Source organism: Trichosurus vulpecula, chromosome 5 (assembly GCF_011100635.1).
Source record: "Trichosurus vulpecula isolate mTriVul1 chromosome 5, mTriVul1.pri, whole genome shotgun sequence".
Lineage (NCBI taxonomy): Eukaryota > Metazoa > Chordata > Mammalia > Diprotodontia > Phalangeridae > Trichosurus > Trichosurus vulpecula.
In genome coordinates, this window is record NC_050577.1 from 41,640,823 (window position 1) to 41,668,046 (window position 27,224).

Here is a 27,224-nt window from a genome sequence, read left to right on the forward strand (position 1 = left end):
TCAGGAACTTTAATGTCACTGACAGTGTGAGGACCAGGAAGCAGCTCAGGGGAAAATTGAAGGGCCTTCCATTGATGCTGGACATTGGGACCAAGTACAGTGAACAGATACAGTCCCAGGCTGTGACTGTGGGCAAGGGGGAGTGAGCACACCCTGGTAAATGCAATCACAGAGGGCTGGGCCCCTGATGGATATGGGCACTTGTAGAGAGCAGAGTCCCTGGTTTTGGTTCCAGGGCAAAGGGGTGAGCTGAAGCTTGCAGCCTCCAGAAGGACTTCAGGAAGTTAGAGCATTGTGGTAGCAGCATTGCTGGGGGCCCTGGTAGGGGCTCAGGGACAGAGAGGAGTACCTGAGGTTGGGCCCCCAGACAGAGTTCAGAAAACAACAGCATTAAAAATCTGAAGCTTGAGAAATTATCCCCCACACCTTGAGATTAGAGCCCAACTCTAACATGAAGTTAATAGCCAAGAAATAAGCCACTAAAAAAAAGAGTGAGCAAAAGAGAAAGAAACATAGCTACTATGGTGATAGAGAAGATATGGGTTCAAACTCTGAAGAAGATAGTGAGGTCAAAACAGCTATTTCTACTTCAAAGAAAAATGTACAATGGTCATAAGTCTAAAAAGAGTTATTGGAAGATCTTAGAAAGGATTTTAAAAATCAAATAAGAGAGGTTGACAAAAAATTAGGAAAAAATAAGAGTAAAGCAAGAAAATGAAAATTATGAAAAGAAAGTCAACCAGTTGGAAAAAGAGATCCAAAAACTTATGGAAGAAAATAACTCCTTAAAAATTAGAATTAGACAAGTTAAAACTAATGACTTCATAAGAAGTCATTCTTCTTTTGTTCATTCACAAGAAATAATAAAACAAAATCAAAAGAATGACACAATAGAAGAGCATGTGAAACAACTCATTAGAAAAAAAAAACAACTGACCTGGAAAACAGATTGAGGAGAGACAATATAACAATTGTTGGACTCCCTGAAAGTTATGATTTAAAAAAACAGTCTAGATACCACAATTCAAGAAATTAAGGAAAATTGACCTGAAGTTTTGGAATGAAGGAGTAAAATAGAAATTGAAAAAGATGCACCCATTGCCACCTGAAAAAGGTCCTAAGGTGAAAACTTACAGGAACATTGTAGCTAAGTTTCGAAGTTCCCACATCAAGGAGAAAATACTACCAGCAACTAGAGAAAAACAATTTAAATAATGTGGAGGATAGCACAAGACTTAGCAGCTTCTACATTAAAAGACCAAAGGCATGGCACACAATATTCTGAAGAGTAAAAGAGCTGGGTTTGCAACCAAGAATGATTTATCCAGCAAAGCCGAGTGTAATCCTGCATGGAAAAAATGGATATTTAATGAATTAAACAACTTTCAGATATTTGTGAGGAAAAGACCAGAACTGAATGGAAAATTTGACCTACAGAAATCAGGAGAAACATAAGAAGGTAAACATGAAAGAGCAATTATAAAGGATTTAATAAGGACAAACTGTTTCCTTCTTATATGGGAAAATGTTATCTGTCACTCTTAAGAATGTTATCATTACTAGGGTGGTTTCAAAAAGCATACATAAGGCTTAGGATTGAATTTAGTATAATGGGATGATCCTAAAAACCTTTCCCTCTCAGAACTAGATAAATCTAACAAAAATAAGAAAGAAGTCAAGGAGATGAATAGAATCTTAGATAAGCAAGAGATGATAGATATCTGGTGAAAACTGAATGGAACTAGAAAGGAATATACTTTTTTTCTCAGTGGTACATAGTATCTTTACAAAAATTTATCGTGCTATAAGAAATGGTGAGCAGGCTGATTCTGGAAAAACATGAAAAGACTTGCATGTAATAATGAAGAGTGAAATGAGCAGAGTCAAGAGAACATTGTATATAGTAACAGCAATATTGTTTTAAGAATAACTGTGAACAACTAAGTTATTCTGAGTATTATAAATACTCAAATCAACTACAAAGGACCTATGAAGGAAGATGCTATCTACCTCCAGAAAATAACTGATAAATAGAAGCATGCATAGTGTGGTTTTGTGTATACACACATAAACATACATATGTCTTCATATATACATGTGTACATACATATACATTTATGTATATATATGTGTATGTGTGTATATACATATGTGTGTATATCTATATCTACATCTGTATCTACCTGTGTCAAATGGTGGCCTTTAGTGTGAGATGGGGAGGGAGGGAGACAGTTTGGGACTTAAAATGTAGCAAAATAATTAAAATTTTAAAAAAAGCATTTAAGTGATATTTCCACCTTTTGGAACCACACTAACAATGGATCCTTTGGGCTTATCCCATTAATGAGGTATTTTGTTCCTCTCTTTTATTTCTAACCCTATATGATAGTTCTAAATAACTGGTATCAAAATTTTCTGTCCTTGACCTAGTTCTCACAATATTTATGCTCAGTATCTCTGAAAAATAAATAATTCTAAGAACAGCACTTAGAGTAGAGAATAAGATCTTATTTTACCAGTTAGAAAGAAGCATGCTCAAATAGGATCACTCAAAACACAGAAGTGCTCTTGCCTATTTCATATTCTAACCAGGGATTTTATATTGTTGCACTATAATCTTAGGGCATTCATGAAGAATTCCCTAGTCTAGAAGAGCAGATTGTAATAATACATATAATACATAATTTTCGTTGTTTGGGTCATTTCCATTTCAATCATGGTCTTCAGTGATCAGTAAGAACACTGAATAAGGAATATGAAAAGGTTAGATGATTGACAGTGTCATCAATGAAGTCCCATGGCTACAATCAAGAATGAGAGGTTTGGATCTTCCTGGAAGCATCCATGCTAATGAATTGTGACCTGATTTTCAAAGAACACTAAAATACCCTCAAATCAAGTTTTTATTTACTTGCCACGTGCAATTTTCAGATCTACTTCTCAGCCTCCCACCCTTTGTATATTAAAAATGCTGACTGTAACTTCCAAAAACCCGAGAGCTTCATTCACAATTCTGTGTGAACCAATCTTGTTAAAAGATTTTTATTTTTGCCTTTGTAAAATTTTGACCTAATTGTTGAGGTTTTATTACAGTCCTAAATACTTAATGTCCTATCTCTAAAATACAGAGGCATGCAGGTATACTAACATACTGTTGGTGGAGCTGTAATTGGTCTAACAGTTCAGCAAAAGTTAAAAAAGGAATTATTTGAGAAAAATTGCTGAACTGCTGATGCCTTTTGACTCAGAAATTCCTTCCCTCAGTTTATACCCCAAGGAGCTCAAGATGGGCAGAAAGTCCCCCTATATACCAACATATCTAGATTGATGCTTTTATAGTAACAAAAAGACTGGGGAATGAATGAATCAATTGTAGTGTATAAATGCAATGTATTGCATTGTACAAAGGGAGGAATATGAAGAATTCAGAGAAACATGGGAAGATTTATGTGAACTGATGATGAATGAAGTAGGCAGAATCAGGAGGACAGGAATGACAATGAAACAACACCAAGAGGTAGCCAAATTAGGATTAATTTCTGTGAAAGTTTTGATTGTGGAGAATGGATGATGAACTTCATTGCCTTACTCTTGGTATAGAGAGGAGAGAGGTTTGAGGGGAGTGTGTGTATGGGGAATGTCACATATGCTGTCAGATGTGGACATTCAAAAAATTGATTTTATCACTTTTTCTTTGTTATAAGAGAGAGTTTAGTGAGTCTGTGGGTCAGGAGACATTTTGGAAAGTGATTGGCAGAAAACTTTATAAAACACACACATGAGTCTATAATAAAACCCTATTTGTTATCATAATTACTTGGCGAGGTTTGCCAGTATGTTCTGCCCACTTCCTTGAAAAATAGGTAAGAAAATTTAAATGCAAGAAACTGAATCACAAAGTTGTACCTTAGCCAAGATTACACAGTATTAATGTCTGCAGAAACTAATAAATATTTTGGCAGGAAATAAAATCATGTAAATGAAAGTGGTTAGGTCACAATACTGGTTTAGTGGAAGGAGTGCTGCACTGTTTAGAGAAATTCAGGTTTGCCTTCCCTTACAACTTGTGTGATCCTGAGCAAATCACACATCCTCTTCGAGTCTCAGTTTCTTTATCTATAAAATAGCGATGGTAATAGTACCAACCTCACAGGGCTTTGGGCAAGATCAAATGAGGTAAGGCATATGAAGTGCTTGGAAAAACTTAAATTGCCCTATGCATCAGTTATTAATTAATAACCCAATATAAAGTTCATCACTTCCCTCAACTTTCCCTTCACTATATTTTAGGTTTTCTTACTTATTTTTCAAGGAAGTGGGTAGAACATACTGGCAAGCCTTACCAAGTAATTATGACAGAGTTTTATTATAGTAGACTCATGTCTTTATTTTTTACACAATATCTCTCACATTGCTTATGTACTTTTAATATGTTCTCTAATGCGTATATGTAATATATTCATGTATTACATACATATGTATATATGTACTTTCTCATACATATAGACACACACTCCATGTATATATACTCACATACATACACATGAGTGTGTGTGTGTGTGTATGTGTGTGTGCATGCCTTGTCCTCTATACTAAGCTGTGAACACATCAGAGGAAAGGTCATAAGATCATCGTAGATCATAGGATTGCAGATTTACAGCTGGAACAGGCCTTAGAATTCCCTAATCTAAGTCTTTCCTTTTACAGAAAAGAAAATGAGGTGCAAAGCAGTTATGATTCACCAAAGGTCACACTGCTGTCATTGGGTTTGGAGCCTAGATTGTCTCCTTCTTTCGTACTGCTCTCAGTTTCTAGTACTCTACTAGGACTAGAGCTTGTGTTCAGTGAATTCATTTTTTTAAAGACCCTTTTTACCATCTTGTGCTGCTTTTGAGGGAAATTTCCCCTCTTAAAGGAGATTCCCCAGGAAAAAATGGCAACTCTTTGGCAATTTGGACCTATCTGTAAGTCTACATTTTGCTCTAGAAAACAAATGGAGAGGACAGAAAATCATCAAGGCTAAACTTTTGGAAAATGTGTGTTATGTAGGTGTAAGCAAGTATCCATTGACAAAGATGGTCATCTGATATCAGACTCCACACTTTGCTCATTTATTTACTTTTCAGTTATGAAAGAGAAAATAGGACTAACATTGTACTTGAACCACACCATGCCATGTTTTCTGTATTGAAGAATATTCTCTGTTATTAAACCAGGAAATGGAGAAGAGACTGCTTCCCACACAGCAACAAAGTCTTGAAAGTATTAAAAAATAAAATAACATGGAGTTTTAATAACTGACTCTGCTAGTTATGGGATCGAAATATATTTTTTCCTTTGTTCAATCTGAGTCTTGTGGCTAGTCATTACAAAAATCCTTATAGTTATGGAAGCAAGATTAATATAAGGTTTAACATGATATTAGACAGCCAGTGTTTGGATGCTTCAGTTTATCTGTCTGCAAGTACATTACTTTATGTTCCAATTTATACTCAAGTTTATGACCTGCCAATTGAAATATATTAGTCACTAGTCAAGGTCAGCTCTCTCCCTGAAAGAACAATACTCCTTTTATAGAACAATACTTTCCTGGGATATTGGATTTTATATTTCAGGTATAAAATTTGAACTAATCATATATTTACCAAACCTAACCTTATTTGGAGAGCAGAGATGATATGGGGTAGTGGAGAGACCTTTGGACTCGAAGTAAGAAAGAAATAAGTTCAAATACTGCCCCACATCTTTACTAGCTGTGTGACCCATAGACTTCTGAAACCCCAAATGTCCAAAGCAGAACTCATTATCTTTCCTTCTCAAACCCACCCCTCTTCCAGCTTTTCCTGTTATGGTCAGGAACACTACCATCTTTAAAGTCATTCGGGTTTTCAACCTTGCTGTCACCCTCCACTCCTCACTCTCACTCTCCATATTCAGTCAGTTGCCAAGTCTTGTCATTACTCTTACTACCTCCTCTCTCCATGTGTTCCCTTCTCACCATACACACTACCACTGCCCTCATTCAAGCCCTCATTACCATAGTCTCTCATCTAGTCTTCTTATCTCAAGCCTCTCCCCAGGCCAGTCCATCTTCCGCAAAAGTGGAATGGGATTTTCCTAAAGTGCAAGTCTGACTTTGGCACCCTCATACTTTGTGAACTACAGTGCCTACCTGTTATCTTTAGGAATATATATGTATGTATATATAATAAAATACATATGTCTATAATATATTATTATTCCTAATAGATATTTTAGGAATATATATTCCTAATACATAACACACACATATTCCTACAGATAACAGGAAACCACTACAGTATGTATGTGTGTAAATATCTCTCTATCTAAGAAGTTTAGCATTTAAGATTTAAATAAATAAAATATTTGTAATTGGGCCTTTCCTCATCTTTTTAGCTTTCTTAGCAGCTGCTCCTCTCTATGCACACTAAGTCTAGCCCAGTGGTGTCAAACAAATTGAAATGGGAGCCACTAAACCATACATAAGGATCCTTGCAGGCAATATGTTGATTTAGATAACCACACATTAACATTATCTATGTTCTATTGCATTTTTAAATCTGTTGTTAAATATTTCCCAGTTCCACTTTTTGGAGGGGATGGGGGTGAGAGGCAATGGAATTAAGTGCTTGCCCAGGGTCATCCAGCTAATAAGTGTCTGAGGCTGTATTTGAACTCAGACACTCCTGACTCTAGTCCCAGTGCCACCAAGCTGCGCCCCCCCCTCCAACAATTACATTTTAATTTGGTCTGGTTATACTTGAGAGTTTTGCTGGCAGCTGTCCAGCCATGTGTTGGACACTTTTTGTCTATCCATACTGTCCCATTTATTGTTCTGCCCACAACTGTCCCTCACCTCTAGAATGCACTTCTTTTCTCACCTCTGCCTCTTGGGTTCCCTGGTTTCCCTCAAGGCTCAGTTTAACCACCATCTTCTGTTAGAGGTTCCCAAACTTATTTGGCCTACCACTTCCTTTTCAAAAAAAAAATAAACTACTCAATGCCCCTCTGGAAATCTACTTTCCTTAACCCTTTAACATTTTTTTTTGAAATTTATGTCATTTCAAAAAAATGTAATTGTTTTAAAAAAAGTGACATCTTAAATTTAATAATTTATTGTAAATTTGTGGGTTTTTTCCCTTCATTGAGGCTTTGATGATACAATATTGCATCATGTAACCATATAGTATCGTATTGTAAACAAGTCATTACATGCACATATTCCTGCTGGTGCATGCTCGACTTCCCTACAGTGCGTCTCATGCTTCTCTGCCAATACTTGCTTGTTAAGACCTGTTGGCAGACTAGGCCACTGATTGGTTATAAATTGTGTCTTGTGTGTTTATTTGGAAAGTAACTTTATTTCTGTTATATAACAGATGAAACATGTACAGTTTTCCAAAATTTTCTTCTCTTCTTTCCTTATGCTTCCAAGGCCCCCTTATTTTTTCAATGCCTCCTAATTGTACTTGAGGCTACTCCCACCCCCCCAACCCCCTGTATCATTCTGATATCCCCCAGAGGGTGGTATTGCCCATTTTGGGAACCTAAATGAAATCTTTCCTCATCTTTAGCTACTAGTGCCACCCCTCCCAGTACTAGCTTGTATTCAATAGAGGCTCTGGCCTCTCCCAGTCACAGCTCCACAGGTAGGTTGGTTTCACAGAGCAAGGAGACTTATTCTGTCCTATCTGAGTTCCAGGAGTACTCCTGAGGGGCTGTGAGGTTCTCTTTAAGCCTATATTCTAGTGTAGTGTCTCTAATATCAATTGTCAGCTGTCTCTTTAAAATCATTTCACCGGTAATGATCACTCTAACCATAATTCCAGAAGACTCATGCCGATGTGTTCTACCCACATCCTGATGGGGAGACGATGGATCCAAGAAGCAGAGTAAGGCATACAAGACATCCCCAAAGTCTTAGTGAAGTTTTAAGCTATTAAAGATTAAGAAACACTTAGAGTTTTGGGACTTTGAATATTTTTACACATGGCCAAAGTGGGAATTTGTTTGCTTGACTGTATTTTTGTTTTTCTTTTTCTTTTCCAGTGGGATGGGGGTGAAGGGTGTGAGGTAGGAGGAAAAGAAAATAAATGAAATAATAATAATAATGATAAATTTTAAAAAAATAAGTTAGAAACAATTGTGCTAGTTTCTGCTTTAGTTGAGATTGTTTTCCCACTTATTTCAAATTAGAAACAATTATTTTAATGGTTTTCAGGTAACCTTAATATTTCTGTGTATTTCATCAGGAATAGCTTCCAAATAGAGCCCATTATGTGGTAGAGTGGAGGAAAGGCTGGACCTGAAATCAGGGAGATCTGGGTTCAAATCTCAGCTCTAACACTTACTACTTTGTGGCAATGAACAAGCCACTTAACTTCTCTCAGCCTCATTTACTCATCTGTAAAAGGGGATAATAAAACTTGTAGTAACTACTTCACATATTTTTGGAGAAGCAAAAATTAGAAAATGCCTGTAAAGGGCTTTGTAAACCTCAAAGTGCTCTATAAATGCCAGGGATTGATATTATTTAATTCCTCTCATCTTTGTGTTTGATGGAGCTAAGATAGAAATGATCTTGTGACATTTTACAGTTTTGCTATTATTCTTTTATGGTTAGTGTGCAGTGAACTATGGTGCAAGTAGAAAATGTGTGGGATTTTTAGTAATTGATTAAAAGTATGAGGTTACAGGCTTATATTCTGTTGAATCACTGAAGGCCTCTTTGAGACAAATTCAGTAGGAGAAAGGATGATGGGCAAATAACTATGAACTCTGTTCCCACACAGGTTTTAAACATAATACATAGCAATTATAAAGCACCTTATCCACTTCTAGTATCTCAGTTGATTAATGTTATATCCAAGTGGTTGTGAGGTTACAAAGAGTTTTATCTATAATAGTGTTCTAGTTCCAGCACACAGTTTATTTCTTGAATTCTCAAGGATATTTGGGGTTTGTGGTGATTTGGAATATAGGAGATTTGTTGTTTGTTAGTTTATAAGTGAGCTTTTGATGTGCATAATTCTGGCCACTTCATTATGTCTTTTTAGGGTGTGTGTGTGTGTGTGTGTGTGTGTGTGTGTGTGTGTGTGTGTTGGAGGAGGGTTGATCAATTGAGTCCCCACTTACCCCCAACTTTCTTGATGGAATTCAAGGATATAAGAGGCAGGTAATAGAAACATCAAGTTGTAAGGTTTTGCCCCTTTCTGATGTAGAACAGTTGCATTTAAACTTTGAGCAAATAAGTCATTTTGACTATTACAAATACCTAAATTGACTAGAAAGGGCATATGAAGGAAGATGCTATCTGCATCCAGAGAAAGAACTGATATAAATAGAAGTATAGGTAGAAGAATTTTACATACATACTTACACATACACACACAAATACATGTTTGTGTCTAGTGGTAGCCATCTTTAGGGTGGGGGTGGGGGTGGTAGAGAAGTGGAGAGAGAAGCAAAAAAAAACAAAAGAAATTTACATGATAACTTTATTATATATTTAAAAAGAATTTCATGAGCCACTTTTTTGTTATACTGTTATGGAAATGCTTCCTTTATTCTATTCTAGAGAAGTGGAGAGAGAAGCAAAAAAAACAAAAGAAATTTACATGATAACTTTATTATATATTTAAAAAGAATTTCATGAGCCACTTTTTTGTTATACTGTTATGGAAATGCTTCCTTTATTCTATAAATCAAAAATAAACAAACAAATAAACAAATAAATAAATCAAGGGTCTAAGGCAAGTAACAGAAACAATGAGGCTTAAAGTACACCTCTTTCAGGCCCTGTAGAGCTCCATTTACACCTTCTAAAGAGTCTGCCCTTTTCATAACTTTGGCCACTATAAAGAATGACTATTTTCCAGTGAGTATCCAATAAGCTTCTTAGAAGGCTATGGTTCTTTTCTTTTCAACTCAATCTCCCTCATTTGCATTCTCTGTAGTAGTGATTGAACTGGGCAAAAGATGCCAGGACAAGCCCATGTGCTTCTGCTGCAAAATGTTGAGAGGGTTATCAACTCTCCGCTCACATAGGGATTTAGTAGGTGCTACATTTTTTTCCAACTGTAGTGTTATGTTATACATTTCCTTGCAAAGGCTTCATCAATCAATTAGGCTGAACTATCTAAGAATAAGATTGATGATGGTGATGGTGATGCTAATGAAGGTGATGATAATGATTTTGGTCAAGAACTGTTATTACCCTGGTATGGGGAACATCTAATGCAAAAACTACCTGATCTCATGCATATTCGTGCCAGCTCTGTAATTTATAATCTTAAGGAGTTTCCTGGAACACTGATGAGATCAAGAGACTTGTCTAGGGCTGCCCAGCCAGTTTGGGATGGAAGCAGGACTCAAATCCAGCTCTCCTTGACTCTAGAACCAACTCACTATCAATTATACCATTCTGTGCCTCCTTTATTATTCAAATATGATATATATTAGAATACATATTACATATTCCAGGATAAATATTATATATGTTATAATACATGATCTCTTGATTAATGAATTACCTGGAACTAGAGTTCCTTCACCATACAGTCAGTCAAGGTAAAAATCATTCTCATAAGTTGGGGGAGTCATTCAGTCTGTCAGGAGAGAAAGGTTTGGTTTCAGCTTTGGTGACTGCAGAGCTGTCTACCACACAGATGATACCAGGCATCATATATGCTGATATATGCTGAGAATTTTTTGGATTTAATTTCCCTTATTAGAGTAAGCTGTTACAAAATGATAACTTATCCAATAGATTTGCATTTGCATATTGCATCTATAATTAAACTTCCATGACAGACACGGGAGTGGTTGAAGAGAGAAGTAACAGCTCCTGTTCTGCTCTCAGGGATTTAAGGAGGCAAGACTGGCATTGAGAGACTGTATGGGCCCAAATCAAGTCAAATAAAATAAAGTCTCTAAGAGCATCCTGTTTACTGCCCCTAAGTAGAAACATGAAAAAGAATATAAATTGGATGATCACCAACTTAATCAATAACTCTACCCCTGTCCACGAACCTTTCTTCCTAATTTAAAAGGTCACAATACATCTCAGAGCAGATTTCCTATTCATTTGCTGAAAATGTTTTCATTTCTTTCATAAAAAGATAAAACCAACTATGAGGCAGTAGTGAGAATCAGTTTTGCCACATTCACACGCACCTCTCTTTAGTACATCAGCGTAAAAACAAACCCACCATTCATAGAAAAGCTTCCCTTTGGCATAGTTTTCAGAAGTACCCCTAGAATTAGAAATAATTAATTAATAACGATGCCTGTGTGCCCAGCACAGCTGGAGTGACTGGGGAACTGTCCAGCTTGGAGGGAAGAGAAGAAGGTTGGCAAATTAACCAACCAAATTCATCTCCATGCTTATCTTATGCCTTTCTTTTTGCCTTGTCTTTGCCTCAGCCTTTTGCCTTTGTCTTTCTCTCTATCCCCACCCTCACCCTTACCCCATTCTATCCCATCATTCCCACTCGAACATGAAACGCATTTATTTTCCATATGATTTTTAAAAGCATCTCTCTTCTTTACATCCACCATTTTCACATCTCTATATAAAGACAGAAACTAAGATATTCTTTATTGAAACTAGTAAGGTGATGCTCAATATAATCGCAGATTCTCTAAGCCATATCTATAAGTGAGCACTCTCTCAAGGTTTCTCAGTGGCAAAATACCAAGTTGTGACTACTATGTTATTGGATTGCCTGGGCTGCAATTGCATACAAGCAGTTAGCAATTTAGCTCCTCTTATCTGGGGAACTTTCTGTTTGTTTGAGTGTAGCAAAATAGTAAAACGTGCTATTTTTTGCCATGCCCATTTTTTTAGCCTATTCTTTGGCCCAGTCCTTTCTGCTCTGAAGGTCCTCTGGCTTTGTGCTAATAGGAAAGAAAACATTCATTCAGCCCTCATGTTTTCCAGAGAGCATACCTGGTAGTCTGCTTGAATTTTCCATAAATAAAGTAGGTAAGGATAATTGCCTAAGACATTTGTCATATTCTTCATGACATAATTTGTGATCACAATTAGTTTCATCATTTTAATCTTCTGAAGGTTTTCTTTCTAGATTGTTGTTTATTCCCATGTGCATAATTCATCATGGGGATTTGTAAAACCCCATTTTTCTTCAACTAGAGCAGAAGAAACCAATGTGCTATTGGAAGAGGAAAGCAAGTATCTTCTTTTCAAACCATCACAATGATTTTAAAGAAATCCCACTGTGCAAATTCAATTATATGGAAGGAAATTGAGAAGTGTTTGCTCATTTTGAGAATGTCCTGCTTATGCTGATGGCATGACATACCATTAACTTACAATGGTCATTTACAGCATAATAATACAAGCATAATAATAAAAACAAGTCCCACTTCTGACATTTATCTTTGCAAATGCCATTTGTAAGACATCCAAATAACAGTAATATAAAATTATATTTTTGTCAAGCTACATTGCATTCAAGTTACATGAATATGAAAATAACAGATGAAATATAACTTAGTGGCCCTACAGTTTCTGATGATTGTCATCTATAATTTACAAAGGCATTGTGCTCATGTCTCCTTGGTACCAACTTCAGATGATTTAGGCTAGAAATGGTAATGATGATTTAGTAATAGAAAGGTCTTGATATGTCCCTGTTCAATGACACTAGAAAAAAATTAGATTTTTTTTCCCAGTGGTATCTATACTCTGGTATGAAATTCTTCCAATTGTAGAGTTATTATTTTGAAGGGAACTTAGGGGTCATCTAGTCCACCCCTAACTAAAAGAGGAATTCCTTCTACAAAGAACCTCTCCCACCTATGACCATCCACCTTGAACACCTCCAGAGATGGAGTAGGTTGCCTTAGGAAGTAGTGAGTTCACAATTTTTAAGATTGTTCTGATTGCTAGAAAATTCCCCCTTGTGTTGAGTCAAAATTGTTTCCCTGTAACTTAGAACTGTATGATCATAGATTTAGAGCTGGAAAGGACAAGAGAGTCCATCTCACCCAGTGTCTTTATTTTATAGATGAGAGAACTGAGGCCCAGAAAAACTAAGTGATTTGCTCAGTTAGATAGATAATAAGTGGTTTCTTGAGACTCTGTTTTCCTTCTTGTATTCTAAACATGAGTACAGAAAAAAAAATTGCCTGGTCTTGGATCATATGACTGAGTGATTCATCAAGATCAAATTTTTGCTTCAAGCAGGGGCAAGTAGATAATATGTTAGAGAAAAACAAAGATTTCAAGGTGAAGAGAGTGAGAAAAAATGCTTGTATTCCAGTATCTTCACAAAGGGAAAAGGCCTTCTAGGCTTTTTTCAGATCAGTTTGTGATATGGAATTTATATTTTCTAACTGTAAATTTAGCAGAATAGGAGAATAGTGCCATATGATAGCCTTGCTTTTATTTTTAATGTTTTATTGATGTTTTAAATATAACTGTCATTTTCCAATGCCTTCCCCAGAATTTGTAATGTAATCCCTTGTAACTAAGAAAAAGAGTTAAGAAAAATAAGTGAACACATCAAGCACTCTGGCAGTATATTTAGCATTCAATAGATGTGGTCTACGATACCTCTACGGAGAAGAAGGAAGTATGTTTCATTTTTGGTTTTGTGCAGTCAAGATTGATCTTTACATTAATTCGTATTCTGATGTCTTTTATTGTTTTCTTCTGTGTCATATTTATTGTGTATACAGTTTTCTTGATTCTTTCTTTATTCTGCATCAGTTCATATGAGTCTTCTCAGGTCTCTCTGAATTCCTCATATTCCATTCTTTTATTTTTCCTTGATGACAAATTGTGTAACATCATTCCCATTTAATAATCCTAAATTTGTTAAATTGTGGGAAGATATGAAGGGTTTTAGTGAAATTATGTTCAAAGGAAAACATTAGACTTAAGTGAGCTTCAAGAATTATCTATGTATTGCCTTGCCTTAAACTGTGTTGTGAGAAGACAGCTAGAGAAAGCAGAGTCCAATATTTTTGGAACCACTGCACCGTCATTTAGAGCTTTTATGGAAACTCTGCTGTTTATGATGTTCCTATAGTTCCCACTTCTTATTCTTGCTCTTTCATGCACATTTATATGTTGAAAAGAATATAGAAAGGAATGGCTGACTATTTGAGTGATATTTTTTTGGATTTTAAAGTCAATTTTAAAGACGTACATATTTCACCAAATTCTTTTAGAGACTCTCCACGTGTTCTTTTTCCTAAAAAGGTATCTCCTTGAACAATGGGCCTCATAATAATAACAGCTGACAGTCTTTCAATGTTTTAAGGTTTGCAGAGAGTTTTACCTATGTTTGATACATGCATGGGAAACACCTTGTTGGAAGGGAGACTTCAAGGAAGCATTTTGCTTTACCATATCAAAATATTGAGAGAGAAGGTGAAGTTATAGATGAAAATTTAGCCTGGAAGCCAGGAAGACCTGGGTTCACGACCCACCTCTGACACATACTGGCTTTTGACCCTCAGCAAGTCATTTAATCACTGGGTGATCCAGACAACTATCTAAAAATTTGAAGTTGTAGAGAAGGTGTCATCCTATGTTGGTAGAGGGAATTTCTTCACCTGGGAATTCCCTGTATCAATGAAATCAAAAGTCTACTCCTCATCTTTATCAAAAGTTACCAGTGTTGTTACATGATGGAAAGTCACAGAACACTACAGTTTGTGAAGAATTAAAAATGAGTACCAATCATATGATGATGGCAATGATAAGCATGAGTAAGGTACAATGTGCCACTGATAAGAAACCACAGAGAACTGGAGGAAAGGATGTCTGAAAAAAAAAACTATGGGCTAGTCATGTAGCAAGAGTGAAGGATGTCCAGTGGCTGTCTATATGCTCCACTGCTATCCCTGCAGATTCAAGAGAAAACAAGGAAGTCTCTCAGTGTGTTGGGTGGACTTCCTGCAATGGACTTATGAGAAGATATAGAAAAGAATTTCATGAGGTGGGCAGACTTATGTTATTGCAATCTTGATTACTGGAGGGAACATTTACATTGATGAGAGCACAGATTCACTAGAGTTTTTGAGGATCTCATTCTATCCTCACAGCAAGTCTGTGAAGTGAGTACTGTAGCTATTTGTTGTTCAGTCATGTCTGACTCTTCATGACTCTTTTTTGGGTTTTCTTGGCAAAGACATTGGAGTGTTTGCCATTTTCTTCTGCAGCTCATTTTATAGATGAGGAAACTGAGGCAAATAGGGTTAAGGGACTTGCCCAGGGTCACACAACTAGTGATTGTGTAAGGTCACATTTGAACTCAGGTCTTCCTGACTCTAGGCCCAGCACTCTATCCACTGTGCCACATAGCTGCTTGATAGCCATTGTTATCCTCCATTTTATAGAGGAGAAAACTGAGGCTTAGAGATGTTAACTAACTTAACTAAAAATGTCAGAGATGGGATTTGAACTCAAGTTTGTTTTCATTTCAAGTCCAGTGCCTTTTCTATTACACTGTACTGCCTCTTGTTTTCATATATTGACACATACATGCCGTGTATTGGCCAAACTCTCCTTACCCAGTTAGTTCACAATTCCAAAGGATTGCTATGACTTGGAAGAGGAAAACAAGAAATTATAGCTCTAACACATGGACTGGACTTTTCCTTTATGTAGCTTAAAGAGTAATGGATTTATACTACTCTTCCCAGGATTTGTGGTTTCATTAATGTGGTATCCCTTTCCACAATGCAAATAAAACCTCCTTTGTGACTTATTACTGTGTTCAACCTGGAAATGAATCTCCTTGAACTCAGCGAGGGTCTTTAGATAGTAGACATGAAGTACCATCCTCAAAGCCTTACAAGTTTGGTAAATGATGCCAGAGCCTAGACTCCAACGATGTAGCCTTCAAGATTCCAGGACCTCCTCCATAGCAGTATGAGACATTGGAGGATGCTCCAGTATGGGAATGGCAATACTTAGTTTATGATATTAAGGGATGGAGAACCTTTATCTTTATAGGTAGCCTAGGACAAAGTTTTAATGGGAAGACCAAAGATGCTCAAGTTAATGTCAGACCACTAATTACATTCTGGCAAAAATGCCAGAATTTTAGGTTGAATTTCCACAGGTGGCAGGTCAATCTTCCCCCTTATTACCTCTCTCTAAAAGAGGGAAATGTTCAAATAGCCCCATAAACCAAATGTTCTCTAGGGATAATCTGCCTCTCATTCCCTCTTGCTTGCAGGGTGTTTCCTAGTCTTTTCTTCTCATGCTTACAAGCATACACAACTGCAGGTTCTTTAAACAATTCCTAAAAGCTTAATATATAAAGCTATTTTAAATCAGGGATTCTTGACCCTTTTGTGTTGTAGACCCCTTTGGCAGTCTTGTAAAGCCTATGGACCCCTTGTCAGAACAATATTTTTAAACATATAAAATTAAATACGCAGGATTACAAAGGAACCAAATTATATTGAAATGTGATTATACATTTTTTAAAAGCAAGTTTGCAGATCCCAGGTTAAGAACCCCTGACATAAAGCATTCAGAATGGACTTTTCTAAACATGTTCTATTAAATTTGTTCTAAATGAGGGTGTAGAACCACACTATTACGTAATTTCTTGTATAAATTTAAAAATACCTTAAACAATTTCAGAGCTATTTTTAATTTGAGTGATCCAGAGAACTCTGCTGGAAGGCTTGAACTTGTCTATCAGGGTGGACAACCTTGGGAAAATTAAGTCCCTTCAGGTGATGATATGCAAAATATTACGCTGCTAAAGTAGGCCATACCCATGGTCGTCAATGCTGGTTCTTCAATAGCTTTCCTCTGGCTGCTAAAAAGATTTATAGCATGAGTTTAAAAAAAGATGATGACTTCACATTCAATTTATATCTCTAGCTTGTGAGAATATATCCCTGCCTTAAGAGTTTTCCCCACTCCTCATTCTTCTTTCTTCCCTAGAAAACAATTACAGTGAAGCATCATAATATATCTTGCTATCCTATGGATACAGCAGATCAAATGATGCCCTTCTTTTACATCAGTATGTGCATACATTGTTACTATGACACTTAAAGCCTGTAGCCTAGAGGTTACTGAACCTGGGTAAACTCCAGAAGTGATTACAAAGAGTCAAACATAATTGAAAGAACTGAACGACACATTTGGAGCTATCCACGGTTCTGAACCAGTCCCATACCAATGCTGCTAAATTGCTTCTAAGGTACAGATCTAGCCCACTTCAGGAATACAAACACTGCCACCCCCCACCCCAAGCCTACCTCCAATGCCATAACTTTAGATACTTTGCTCATCTGGATATTGATAAGACCCATCCTGGTTTATTTTTTTTTTAAAAAAAGACTCATTGCATGGGTCTGAGGGAAACCTGTCTTATGTGCTGTGTGACCAATTAAGTTCATTTCTATAAAAACTTATTAAATACCTGTTACATATAAGGTATTATACTAGGCACTAGAGATACAAGGAAGAAAAAGGATCTGGTCTCTGCCTTAAAAAAATCTTACAGTCTATTCTATATGTGCTTGTGTGTATGTTTATGTATGAGGAAGGACATATGCAGAGATACCAGATATAAGGTTCCTTTTGAAGATATCCTGGTCTGCTTATGGTTATAAGGGAATGGAGAGAATCAGAACCTGTTCCTGGGGTAGTTAAGTTGCTTAGAGGTTAATAACCTAATATTAACTTGCTCTCAGACTGGTCTTCCTGTACGTAGAACTTTACTTGAGTCTACAGGTTATGAAGTACCATTTTTATTTTTCACTAGTGGGAATAAACAAGGTGAAAAATACAGCAGTCACATCAGGGCCCAAGGGGTTAACAAAGGGTGAGGGGGCCAAGTTGAGGGCAGAAGAGAGTCACAAGGCAAAAAATCCATGGAGGGGACTGACAACTACCAACTGGATGAGCTTCAGCTAATAGGCTGAGGGACCTAGGGAGTTGTTGTTTTTTGAGGGAAATTCTTCCACTTTTAGGGAGGAAGCAAATTACCAAGTTCATATGGTGAGTGACCTACATTAGAGTCTGAATATCAAACCATTCTTTTTTTCTTGCATGTCCTTGGAAAACTTTATTTCTGTTTTTTAAAAAAACACTATTTTTACTCTCATGGGAGAGAATGATAATCCTTCATGAGAAAATGGTTTACAAATGACAAGTGTCTGAGATCTCACCTGTCCTACCATAGAGCATGGTCTACTTCTGGCCAGAGGTCAGAGGGCCCCACTGAAGACAAATACCCAAAAGGATTAGAAATAGATTTACATGTAGTTATAGAAGAAAGGCTGAGAGAGCAAGTCTTAGAACATTGGGAAATCTTATTTCCAACCAACGGTCAAAAGGGATTACTTGATTAGCAAACAGTGGATACAGATCAAGTGGGGTTATCCGAAAGTATGGAAACAATGATGTCATCTTCTTTAACATCATGAAAATGCTGAAGAGTCAAAGTGGTTTTATATATCCAGAAATAGGCCCGCAAAACACAATTAGGCCTTGTCACAAACTGTAATCTTCCATCTCTTGAGAGACCCTATTCTTAATAATAAACTACAAGTGTATTTTGCAATGTTTACAATGAAAATAAAGTTAGCCATAGAGTTGATGATATGTATACACATATGTACATACTTCTGTATACACACATACACATACACATGCCCCCCAAAATTTCAAAGATTAGTCTAACATTCTTATTAACAAAACTATATAAAAATAGCCAAAGAAAAATTAATTCAGTCTACGGATTTTGTTTCTGGTCAAGAGGCGGTATTTCTAATTATTTCTATGAAACTGACTACCGATCACAGTGTGTGTCTTGTCAGATAACTACGTCATTGTTTTTTTGTGTTTTTTTGTTTTATTTTTACTGCCTCTTCTACTGGTTTCTTTTTCACTGTGCGGGCTACCAATATGTCCAGAAATAAAGAGCCAACTTAAGAATGGCTGCAGTTTTTCAATAATTTAGTTTTACTGGTTAACTGATCTCAGCCCATTGAATATCTGGATCCTCCAAAGTCCTGAATTTTATCTAGCCTATTATCTAGTGGTAGTCTTTGATTTGCAAATACTCACAAGAGATAGAATACAGAAGTCTTGATCCACAATAAATAGAACACAGAAATCTTGATCTGCTATTCATCTTCTACCTGCCCTATCCCAATCAGCATTAGCTTTCTAAATAAACCATGTACAAACATAAAATCTGAAATATACTTTAAAATAAATAGAAATTATAATTTCCTCATTTTGAATCACGTTTAAAATGAGGTAATGAAACTCAATTGATTACATCCTTTACCATTCTGGAAATGGTTATTTATGTGATGCTGAAAAAAGAATATTCCTTAGCCTTTTTGAGTGCTTTTTTCATGTTGACTTATGCATAATTGTGTAAAAATTCCTTCAGCTTTGGTGGATAGTCTGTCATCACCCAATTTGCTCTCAAATCAAAAGCTTTTTTTGTATTTGTGCTCTTCATTTAGTACCCAGACATACACCTGAATGCCTTGGGCAGTGAGGTGGTCAGATAAGGCTTTCCTCATTAGCAACCTGTCAGCATGAGAAATTTTTGACTTCTTGATATGCTCTGTGGTTTCCTCAGTTTCAATATTATAGATGGCATTGGAATTTAAAACAACAACAACAACAAACTGCTCCCAGATGGGCACAGAGGGCAAGAGGCCAGTGTGGAATAGGCCAAGAATGAGCAGAACAGGCTGGAGACTGAAGAAAATGAGGATATCTGAATTCACTTTGTGACGCTTTTCTACAATTTTATTATTAGTGGTGCCCCACACCATCAAGTGTTCTCATTTGTATTGAGTTACCAACCCTGAAATCTTCCTAATCAGCAGATTATTGTTGACCTTGCTATCAGCTTCAAAAACTTCCTTCAGTAATGGAATGTGTTTGTCTTCTCCCTCACTCTGGCTTCCTTTTTGAAATGTTACCTCTAATTTGCCAAGATGAGATGGGAATTCACAATACTTCAGGCCAGAGATGTTCACACTTGAATGAATGAATGTATATGTATGAATATGTAATATATAATACATTAATATATAACATACAAATATGAACATATGATATGAATATATAATATGAATAAATATACAAATATGTATATATGAAACGAATACTATAATGAGAGGTGGACCTACTGGAATGAGAGACTGGAGGACTTGACCATCACTCTTGCTTCCAGTCCACTCCCAGGCTTAATTCACACTTATTCCAGTTGATCTCTTCAGATTCCCATCATGAGATACGACTACTTGTTCATTCTTTGTGATATGGCAGTCCAGTACCAGCATATCCATTCCCATATTAAGTACATGTCAAAAGGCTGCCATTGTATTCTCCAAGTTCCCTCCAGCACCTCTATAGTGGGAGATGTGTTTACTGAGGAATCGCTGCTTCTTCCTCTGGTGTAGCAGGATTGGGTACTTGAGCAGCAAGAATGAGGTCACCACAGAGCCCCCCAAGGCTGGACAGCAGGTAAATCACAGCCAAGGATGATATCGAAGCCACTTGGGTGGGGAAGGCATCCCTACCCAGTATGGCCCTTGCCTCTGCTGGTGGCCCTGACAGGTAGGCAGTGGAGGCAGCAGCACCCCCAGACCATTTTTTTGAACCAAAATATCAGATAGGAGGAAGGATTAGAAGGAGGGACACTAATGAGAAAGAAGGAAAGCCAAGACAGACAACAGGGCATACATCACTGCAGATTAAGAGCAGATGGGTAAGTCAGCCAGCCAAATGGGGATTTCTAGACCCGATAATAAGCCTGTTGGTACAGTCACTATTTGGAGACCATCCCAGTTGTGCTCTTCTGGTTCTTGGTGTGCTCAGGGTCTGGCCAGGAGTGGGGCACCTGTTCAGTGTCTGACAACTGAACCCTAATGCCAGGGTTCTTTTGTGTCTACTTTTAGTCTCACACTTGAATTCTATCAAACTGTACAGTTTAAGGCATTCAATTCAGCTCAATCTATATTTGTTATCAGTCCTGAAGCTTGCACTCTCCTGATCAGTGAGTGTTTCCTTTGGTCCATTATATTTAACTGGCATAAGCCATGCTTCACCTTACACCCCAGGCATCTTTTCCGCATCTACTCAGATCAATAGTGCCAGCGCTGCTGGAAAGAGTATATCATTCTATTTTCCTAAGGATGTACTCGGCCTCCCTGTGATTTTCCAAACCCAAGTTTTCCTCCCCTACCTCTCTCCCCCTGGAAGAGGACTGGCATGGAAGATGTCATTGGAGAGATACATACCTTGAAAAGTAACAGGGCTTGTATCAAGAGTGAAGGATAACTGATGGCCCATATCATTCATCCATAGCCTCAAAGTTTCAAGAGATTGAGGAAGGTCTTCAGCATTAGACTGTGAGCTCCTTGGGAGGTTTTTGTTTGTTTTGGTTTGGTTTTTGCCTTTCTTTGTATTCCCAATACTTAGCACAGTGCCTGGCACTGATTAGTAAGGCACTTCATAAATGTTAGCTTACTAATTGACTGACTCACATGTAGACTGGACCACATGTGGAAGATTTACTAGAAGACTTGGACAAGAGCCAAACAATATGCAAAGGCATGGAGGGGGTGTGGTCACAAATCCATTGGTTCCCTGAAGCATGGCTTTGCTCCTACTTCTTGGACAATTCAGACAAGGATGTGGCATATAAAAGTTTGAGAGACATAGTTTCTGGATGATTAGTCATTTTATTAATTATTCTAATAAATTAATTATTCTAATAAAAGGGGTCAGTGGCACTCTCAAATGCCAAAGATCTCTCATGGAACCCACTTAACACATGCCCTAGGAAGAATGGGTGTTCTTGAGCTTGGCAATCAACTCTGATTAGTTAATAATTAATGAGAAGAATGAATATTATAATGAGAAGTGGACCTACTCTAATCAGGGACTGGGGGACTTGACAGACCACTCTTGCTCTCAGACCATTCCCAGCCTTAGGCAATATAGATAAAGAACATGCTCCCTCCCACCTACCCAAGCCCAAGAAGAACACAATGGGCTTCCCTGCTTGGGTGAGGTCTAAACAAGATTGAGGAGAAAGTTAATCCAGTCTTTTTATCATCAGTGTCTTTAAGATGCTGGCTTGACCTAGTAGGGTATACAGACATAGGAAGAGAGAAAACTCTGAATCTCCCAATAATTGATTATTTAATAATCATTTCTTTCAGGACTTAATTTTTTTCCAAGCACAAATTCTATCATAGAGCTCTTCTTACCTGACCCTTAAGGACCTCACACTGTTTGTAACACTTTGTGTATATCATTAAGATATGTGCAAAGTGGGACAGCTTTGCACCAGGCAATTGTTAAAAGGACAAGTCATACTTTTTTAAAACATACTTAGAGAGCTAAGCCAATTACACTTTAGTAATTGTGTCATTTGTAAATTCAGAGTAAGTGATCTGTCAAGTGTAATACCATCTCAAGGCACTTGGCAAACTAAATATGAGTTAGAATATGCAAGAAGAAAAGAATTTTACATTGGGGGAAGAAAACCACTTCAGTAGTTTAAAATATTATTTTCTTCTGAGACTCTTCAATAAAAACAACTTAGGTTTATATCAATTAACACAGTTCCCAGAGAAGATGCAATTCTGTGCTAATGGAATTTTTTTTCTTTGATAGTTTAAACCTTGGCTTGCTCCCAAATACATTTTCTAGTTTTATACGACTCCCTGATTGAGCTCTGAAGAGAAAAGCCTATCAGAATAGGTTTTCAATCTTCTATATTGTTTTTAGAGATCTGATGGTAAAGTGTCTAGAGGCTTTCAGCAACTTGGAATCCAGTCTCAAATATTGTTATTTCTAGCTAGTAGGCGTCAAACTGTTGTACATGTATGTAGCACATGCCAGAAGAGATAATTGTTAAGCTCATCATTATTTCTAATTCAAATTTGGATGGATTCTGTGGTTATATATATTTCCATGCAAGGACCAGGGAGCTAGAAGACATTTAAATCATCATTTGTTTGTAAAACATTTATGGGACAGATTTTAGCAACTGCATATGCATTTGATACACTGATCCTTTCTCACCCGGGGTTTTTGGTTCTAGTGTTCTAATGTGATTCTAATGTGACTCTAGGGCTGCCTTCCTAAAGCAGACAGAAATTCAGTATGTCACTGTATTAATTATTCAACAAGAAACTACTATCTGAGTTGTCCACTAGGTGGTGTTCAATTGAAATACCAGATCAGCATTGTCAGTTTCTCTCTGTGGCACTATGTGGAATGACCTTTTCAAAAGTCAGTCATCAAATATATTCATTCTGAAAAGACCTGGGCTGTACTGCCCAGATTATATGCATCTACGCATGTGTATGTATACACATATTCATGATACAATGTACATGTGTATACATGCGTGTTTTACAGTGTGCATACACTTATATACATGCGTGTTATGTACACGTGTATATATGTAGTATATTAGGAAGATATTTTTCTTCTAGGGAAATATAACTGTAATAGAGGACAGTCAAAGAACACATGGCTTTGTTATTTTTGAGTACCAACTTGTTCCATGATCTTGGGTGGATAATTTTATCTTTTTGACCTTAGTTTCTTCATTTGTAAGATGAAAAAGGAAGGGGAAATACATGATCACTAAAGTCCTTTCATGTTCCACGATTCTGTGTTGCAGCTTGGTGTGTACAGTTCTTGACATGTCCTGGGGGTTGAGAAAGTTGCTTAAATTCAAGTTCTTGAAATTTATATTAAGTGCCTCATTTAGCATTCCACTTCCCTATGATGAATAGGACATCTTTTTTTGGTATTATTTCTAGAAGATGTAGGTCTTCATAGAACTGAACAACTTTGGCCTCTTTGGCATAAATGGTTGGAGCATAGACTTATATTCCTTTGATGTTGGATGGTTTGCCTTGAATTCAAACAAATATCATCCTGTCATTTTTGAGATTATACCCCAGTACTGATTTTCTCACCTAAGGTGGTAAAATGGATAGAGTGCTGGGTCAGGAGTCTGGAAAACTCATTTCTGTGAGTTTAAATGTGACCTCAGACACTTACTAGTTGTGTGACCCTGGGCAAGTCACTTCACCTTGTTTGCCTCAGTTCTTCATTTGTAAAATGAGCTGGAGAAGGAAATGGCAAGCCACTCTAGTATCTTTACCAAGAGAACCCCAAATGGGGTCATGGAAAGTTGGACACAACTGAAAAATGACTAAAGAGTAATTTGCATGTTGGTATGCTTGGGATTGAGGAAGATGTAAATGCAGAATCCAGGATCCCCCTCATGTGTGGGTTATCTGAAAATTAGACTATGTCTAAGGCATGCAGTGAGTCAACATCCGCTCAAAATCATAGTGCATATGTTCACCACCAAAGTGTTTCTTTTACCAGCCAACCAGAGGACACATAAATTTCAAGCAAAAGATATTTAATTAAGTGGTAGAGCAATTTAAGTAACATACGTACAGGATTATTTTCTCCCATAGCTTACAATAGCAGCAGTGGAGAAGTGGTATATCCAGGGACCAGGAAGTACCACGTATAGCTAGGACAACTCATGTCCCAAAGTAAAGTATGTGGGTGTCTCCCTCTGTCTGTCTGTCCCTCTTTTTTTCTGTATTTCTCTTTCCACATTGCTTTGATTCCCACCATGTAAATGACACTTCACCCTTGTTATTTCTATGTTGTAGATTTTTCTATGGTGAATATTTCAGTGCTTAGCCAGAAGCTCCCTAGCTCCCAGCACATTCCAGGATGCATCTTGACATAGTCCAGCTGTAGAGTGAAGCTGACTTAGCCTAAGAATACTGGGATTTATAAAGTGAAATACAAATGACTTTTAAATTATTCACCGTCCCGTTTTGGATAATTCACACTATTATTTCCGCACCTCAGTATTCTTACTTAAAGGGCTAGCTACTACTCTCAGAGAATAAGAGGCTCTATACAAAATCGTGAAATCTTTTTAGTTGTCACTCTGTGAAGGAACTCAATTGGGTAATGTTCTAAAAAAATGCTGCATGGTGAGGGGAAGAGTATTGTTGCTGTTTGTTTCACTCTGGGCTTCTTCCCTGGATGTCTTATTTGTTCATACCTTTTCAGGATATTTCATTCTTTGCCTAATTTTTAACTTCTGTTTGTCTCCTAATCTTCCTGACCCAGTCTAGTTACTGGGGCAGGTAAAGATGGAATGTCCTGTAAATTGGGGGTGGGGAGACACTATTTGGGAAAGGACAATTAGAGAGGCCTGTAGGATGGAATTCAGGCCACTTGTTAAATGGCTTCTTGGTTGTTCCCCTCTATATCCAGAATCCTTATCTAAAGAATGGATTTCCTGGGATGATCCTCATTCCTGGCATTGTTGGAGAAGATACAGTGGAGGGTTGTCATCAGGGTGAGTACAGATTGGAGCAGCTTGGTGTTTTTTTTTTAATTTTCCCTGAGGAATTCCCTTTCTGAGAGCCCAGATTTTCACTTAGGCAGACTGCCAGTAGTTATCACACTTAATGTTAGGCTCATCCTGCCAGCATGTTGATAGAATGCTACTCTCCAACTGATAGTCTTTGAAAACCTGTAGATGAATAGTCTTTAAAGAGACCAAATAATTAGAGATCCATATTGGCATACTGATCTGCCTTGAATGATTAGGATTCTATGCAGCAATCCTATCATATGTTTCCATTTCCACCAGAAATGGCCATGTGTTATCCTCACATATCTATGTAGAATGCACAAGTACAGGTATTAATTTGGTTCCCTGATTACTCAGGAGATACATACAGATGATGAAAAAATTGCCCTTGGCCCTCAAAAGTCATGACTTGTGCTTGGGTCATTCTACTGTAGCCAGAGTATTCACCAGGCCCAAGTGGTGATTGGTTAATTTTTATCATTAATATCAGATGTCTTGCTGGGCTGAAGAGCCATATATGCAGTCTCATGAAGTGAAGGTATTCACTGAAGGAAATGTGCTTCCCTGAACCTGAAATAAATGAAGGCTAAAATTTTAAATAATATCTCCTTCTACTGAAGCTGGGCTATTGAGAGGGACTCTAATGAAAAAAAAATTGTAAGGTGAATAAAAGAAACATTTCCTTACAGAGAGCTTGTTCAATTGCAGGTGACCAGTGGCAAAATCTGGAAAGAATTTGATGACCCTTTCTACATGGGCCCATTTGGATGACAAGAAATTTCATTCATTCTATCATTAATTCTTTCACTCAGAAAACACTTATTAAGTATCTACTATATATAATGCACTATTCTAGGTAGTAGGAAGAGACAGAAGAATAAATAAGAAATAGTCCTTGTCCTCATGGAGGTTATAATCTAGCATATTTGAATATTGTATTCAGATATCTAAATGTTGTATTTGCAATAGCTCTTCTAATTCAGCTATGTTGGCTGCTATTATGTAGAGTTAGTCATTTTCTGTTAGCTAGATTATAAGTCCCTTGAGGTCAAAGACTATGTTAGGGGCTCTTTAGCTCTTTTGGATCATGGACCCCTTTGCTCCAATCTGATGAAGCCTATAGGCCCCCTTCTCAGAATGTTTTTCAATAATTGAAGGAAATGCTAAATTTCAGTTAGATGTTAGTGAAAATGAAGACAACACTTTTTTTTCCAATCTAAGTTCCCAGGTCCCCCTTGATGTGGTCTGTGTATCCTAGGTTAAGAACGCCTGGATGATGCCATTTTAATATTTGTAGCCTCAGTGCCAAGCACAGTGCATTTTAGCATAGTAAATGACTGATACATTTTGTGGTATTTTGGTATTTTGGTTTCCTTGTCTTAGATGCAAAAAGCAGTTTTATGTTTGAAAAAAATTTCCCTGCTCCCATTGTTTTAAAATAACAAGCTTGCTGATAGATTCAATTTGTCATTCTGCATCTTGAGTGGATCCTCTGGAGTCATGGTTGGCTATTACATTGATCAGCATTCTTAAGTCTTCCAAGTTGTTTGTCTTTGAAGTGTGGTTTTAATATATAAATCGTTCTTCCGGTTCTGCTCGCCACATAAATCTCCCCAAGTTTTTCTGAAAATTCTTTTCTGTGATGTCTTACAGCACAATGGTATTCTATTCCATTTCATAATTTTCATTGGGTAGATATCCCTTTAGTTTTTAGTTCTTTGTCACTATAAAACCAACCACAGCCACAAACACAACCACCCTGCTATAATTATTGTTGTAATATGG

At 37.1% G+C, this 27,224-nt stretch overlaps 1 pseudogene; it reads right to left on the reverse strand.

The window, feature by feature from the left end:
• Positions 1-19,400: 19,400 nt before the first annotated feature.
• LOC118850846 overlaps positions 19,401-27,224 on the reverse strand; it is a 44,016-nt pseudogene continuing 36,192 nt past the window's right edge.